This window comes from Callospermophilus lateralis (genome assembly GCF_048772815.1).
Source record: "Callospermophilus lateralis isolate mCalLat2 chromosome 8 unlocalized genomic scaffold, mCalLat2.hap1 SUPER_8_unloc_1, whole genome shotgun sequence".
In the NCBI taxonomy this organism is placed as follows: domain Eukaryota; kingdom Metazoa; phylum Chordata; class Mammalia; order Rodentia; family Sciuridae; genus Callospermophilus; species Callospermophilus lateralis.
The window spans coordinates 1,575,774-1,581,044 of NW_027510150.1; the positions used below are offsets into that span (position 1 = coordinate 1,575,774).

The 5,271-nt window shown below is 38.2% G+C and overlaps 1 pseudogene; it reads right to left on the reverse strand.

Moving 5' to 3' along the window:
- Positions 1-211: 211 nt before the first annotated feature.
- LOC143385797 (cTAGE family member 2-like) lies at positions 212-4,713 on the reverse strand (annotated as a pseudogene).
- Positions 4,714-5,271: the final 558 nt, after the last annotated feature.

Below are 5,271 nucleotides of genomic sequence, written 5' to 3' on the forward strand. Positions count from 1 at the left end.
AGTGCTCTATCACTGAGTTGCAAAACCAGCCCTTATTTTTAAAAAATACAATTCTTTTACTTGATATGAATACTCTATTTCTTTAATTATGACAGCTCAAATATCAAGAAGAGGATTCTTCTTAGTTGTGGGAATTTTGATTTTTATAATAACAGCCCAATTATTTAGGTAAAGTACATATAAGTATGTACTGTATATATTTATGAGATGCTCAATAAGTGTTTTCTGGAGGAGGTGGAGGAAGAAAAGGTCCTCTTCTCATGAACTGACTCCTTGGATCCACAGAAAACAATGAACCTTTGATTGGAGGGTAAGATGAGAAAGAAAATCCAGAGCCAGTTGCTTGGTTTTCACCAGGGAGATATGAATCAGGTTGGAATTACCTTGATCAACTTTGGTATCATTTCTACTAGATTCCATTTCTGAATATGTAGGCCCATCCATTTTATCCAAACGCAGCATAGTGGAACTTCTGAGTTTTGCTGATCCAGATGGTCTACCATATTTAGAATAACATCCATCTTGCCTTTGTAGATGAAGATGTGGATCAGAATATAGTTGGCCTGGTGAAGGGATCATTATCCTATGAGCCTGTTCCCATGGATGTTCCAGGGGCCCAGTGTCAGAAGATGCTCTCTGAGGATAAGTTGACCTATCACAGTTTGATTCTCTTTTTTCATTTCTATTGGATGGTCCAAAGGATTCTCTGGGCCCCTTGAGCCTCTTTCTCCTCCTACTGGCACCAAAGGTGAGAGTATGAGTGTATGAGTGTACCCTTCTTTTCCAAATGAGAAGGTCTTATTTCACATGAAGGTTGACCCAATGGTGAGGGACCATTTGGGGAATTCTCTTTGCCAAAGGCAGTATTTGAAACATCAAGCACAGAAGGATTTTTTCTACAAGCTTAAATTGTAACTCTATTTCAGTTAATTTTTGTCTATTGTGAGCATTTTTTTTCCTTAAATGATTGAGGTATGTTTCAGCACTCTAAGCTGCCAACTCACTACCATGAGCTTTTTTCTCATTGTAAATAATGTGCCCCTGATAAAACAAATGGTTCTCTCCAATTCTTCTTCAAGATCTTTAGTTCGGTTTCTATTTGTCTCCAGCCATTTAGTTGTATGGCTGATCTTTTTTTCCTCTTTTCAAAGTTTCTCTTATCACTCTACTTGATAATTTTCCTCTCCTATTAATTTTCTTTGGAGATTCATTACATTTTCTTGATATAATTCCATCATGACTTTAAGTTTCTGCTGAAGATTCTGATTCTCACTTTCAAACTGTGTGTATTCTGCTTGCAAAGATGCTTGTTCTGTCTTAAGATTTTTAATATGTTCTATCAGGTCTTCCTTTGTTTCAATTCCTTCAGATAATAAAGTAAAAATTTGATTTCTTTCTCCTTCTAAGGTTTTAAAAGAGGCCTTTAACTTAGCATCATAAACCAGTTTTTTCCAAGACCCTTTTGGCTGATCTTCTAAGTGAGCACCAATTTCTGATTCACTCTTCCATTACATTTCCAAGTAACCATCATCTGTTAGGACTTTTTCAAGCACAGGAGCCCAATCTTTTATCTGAAGCAAGTGTTCAGTCAGAGATTTAATGTGATTTTTTTTGTCTCTTAGAACTTGTTCTGCATGTGCTTTAGAGTGTTCAAATGTAATTTTCTGTTTAGTAAGGTCATTCACTTTTTCTTTCCATACTTCAACTTCTTGTAAAAGCTGTTTATGACTTGCCTGAAGTCATTCAAAGCCTCTTTTATTGCTACTGTAATTCTTTCTTTATTCATTTAAAATATTCTCAAGGTTGTTTTAGCTTCAGGTATTTGTGATTTAAGGGATTTTGATTCATCTTCTAGGGACTTAGTCCTTTTTGATATATCCACCATCAATTCATCCTGTTGAGAATGTTTAGTTTTCTCTTTTGTAGCTCTTTTTTCTAGAAAGAGTATTTCATCCTCAAGTTTAGATATGGAATCTCCAGGATTTCATATATTGCCTCCAAGTTTTCTGCTTTTACTGACTCCTTCACCAAAATGACAACCTTTAAAGGTCACTCTAAGCCTTCATACACTTTTTGAACATGGCTAACATTTTCAAGTAGTTGACATTTTTCTTGAATTAGTCCAAAAAGTTTTAGAGCAAGTTTTTTTTCTCTTCTCATGTAATGCCTGCTTCTCACAGACTGATAACTGCTCCACAAAAACAAGAGAACAACAAAAAATCCAATAGCTATACATATCACCAACTCCCATGGACAGCCATAAGGACTAGGGTGTGTTTCTATGTCTTCAGTCAAGATAGATCACAACCCTACTTACTTCTTCCAGGACCACCCCCAAGTATGGCTGAGAGACAGCTGTTGCCCCTCCATCATGCTAAGGCTACTTTGGCTATTCCCTCCACAACCACACCATGCCCAGTCATGCCAAAACAGGCTGTGAACACTCAGGCCTTTGGTCAGGAAAAAAACCTGCACCATGCAATGGAGCAGACCATTTTGAACCAGTGAGTGGTGGGGAGGGGCTGTGGGCATGTGCATATGCAGCCCTGGTCATGGGATCTCAGGAGCCTAGCACATTTACACTGCCTGTCAGGGAAGTCTTGGTCCTGCCACTATGCTATAAATTCTGAACCAGTGAAGGTTCAAGTCTGTCCTAATAAATCCAGGGAGAAGTCCTCTCCAGGTCACCCACCTATTGATTTGGTTTAGGCAAGGCTATGGCAGAACTTATTATGTGCCATTCTATATAGTAATAATATCACCCAGTTTGATGTAACTAAAATTCTACAGCTCTGTAAACTTTTTAAAGAGCTAGTACACCATATATTTATATTAGTACCACTTGCCATTTTGTCTTAATGACTCATTCCTTTCCCTCCCATCCCATCCCCTCTCTTTTTCCTTTCTTCCTTTCTTCTTTCTCCCTTTTCTTTCAGTGTTGAGGGTTAAACTTCAGGGCCTTGTACATGCTGGGCAAGCTCTCTACCACTGAGCTACATCTTCAGCCCTTTTGACACTTTCTATAAAAGTCATCTGAATTATTTAAAAAAAAAAACTCTTGTGTTAGACATTTGAAAAATAATTTGAGAAGAGTTGCAAATATGGGCATAAGTCAGTTTTGATAAGTTATTTTTAAATAGTATACAATATGTAATGATTCTAAAAAGAAGCTGAGTTAGTTTTCATTTCAGTTTTTGTAGACAAATATTTATTTAAGAATCTTTGAAATCTTTTTTCAGATGTTCTTTTCACTTCTCATAGGATATAAACACTTCTAAGCAAGCTGGTCATTATAAATATATGGCAAAGAGAAGGATAAGATAAGTGAGATTCTGCTTCAAACAAAACAGAATAAAATGTTGTGTGGAATTCTCACACAGACAGGAGACACCAGGGTATTCAACAGGAAGCAGTGTGTATGTGCATCTAGCCTCAGTGGATTCTTATCTGAAGACTGAACATTTAGTGTAGAAGAGTGATCTCTTAAATATTCTAGTTAGTTTCCTTTTAAATACTAGTCTTTTTTATCATATGAGGTAAAACACATTCCTGATTGGACATTCTATTTCTATACTACAAAGTAGCAATAATGTTCAAGATTGATTTCTGGAGGGCTCACAATGATAGAGATAGCATCATGTTCTTTTTCTTTTCTTCTGAGATATCTCTACCATAAAATGTAGCTCAGTGATAAAGCATCCCTGACTTCTATTCCCAGTACCAAACCAAAGCAAACCAAATAAATGGCAGATGCACTTCATTTAGGGAAGAGAATTTAGCATTATAATGAGTTATAGTGAGAAAAGTTTACCCTAGGTCACTTAGAAGAGCAGCTGTGTATCTTTGACTGGTTTAAGGTCTTTTCTAAAGAGCAATTTCTGAAACAAAGAAACACCTTGAAGTGAAGTTAGCTGTGAGCAGCTCTCTGCCTGCAATCACAAGTGCTTCTAAGTTCCTGCCTGCCAGCTGAACACTTTGTAGGAAATTTCCTACTGGGGAGAAAAGTCTGAACAGGGAGAAAACTTGAAAACTTGAATTCTTGGGTGACTCCCTTCTTCTTTGGCTATTCTAATCAACTTTCTGTCAGTACCTCCAGTATCTAAGATGCAGAGAGGTTGAATGGGCTCCAAATCTGAATATTTGAGACCTTATCCTAGCCCTCACCTCACTCCACATTCCTTGGTTGTTTTCTGAAGCACCTCAATGCCCAGGTTTTGGAGGATTTCACTTCCTTCCACCTGTATGGCCTCCAGTTCACTGAGGGCTTTGATTGTAGTACCTAAAATTGGGAAGGAGTTTCTCCAGGGAGGAGATTCATCCTTCATAGCAGGCTGTCTTGATCTTGAACCTACATAAGGCAGTCCCCTTAGGGCTACCCAGTAGACCACATTTGGGCTATTACTTATGGGGTTGAGTGTTAGCAATTGTTGCCAGAAAGACATTTTTCACTTGTTCCCAGGATCTCCCTCCCTGAGGTAGTACTTACTCTTTGATGGAGGATGAAGTCTATCTAGGTGCCAGCCACTCACTTCTCTCACTTTCTTTGCCCACTGGTATCAGAATCAGCTTTCTCTCACAAAGCCCATTGCCCAAGGCCCAGATAACCCAGAAGGCTTTAAAGGCTAGTTCTGTAGGAGTGGGTGAAGCCACTCTGCATTCTGCAAAGAGACACCTTTTTTTCTGAGAGGCTGTAGTGATAGGAATCACCTGCATGTTTTCTTCTAGGCCATCTTGACAGTGGGGTTGTGATGGATGCAGTCAGGAATTCCTTTAAATCAGCTGTCAATTGTGGCTAGAGATGGACTCAGAAGCCTTTAGTCCTGGGCTAGAGAGGAGAAAGCATATTGGTTCCTTCTATACAATTTCAGCACAACTTTTCATTTCTCTGGCTGTACTCAATGTAACAATGCACCATATGTGCATTCATATATATATATATATATATATATATATATATATATATATATATATATATATACACACACACACACACACCTAGGTTAATGATGTCCACCTCATCCCACCATCTTTACTCTCTGCATTCTCCTTTTCATCCCTCCCTCCCCTTTTCCCCATCAATGTTGCTCCATTTTCCCACCCCCCCCCCATTATGGATCAGCATTCAGTTATCAGAGAGAACACTCAGCCTTTGGTTTTGTTGTTGTTTGGAATTGGCTTACTTCACTTAGCATAATATTCTCCATCTCCAACCATTTACCTACAAATGCAATAATTTTATTCTCTTTTAAGGCTGAGTAATATTCCAGTGTG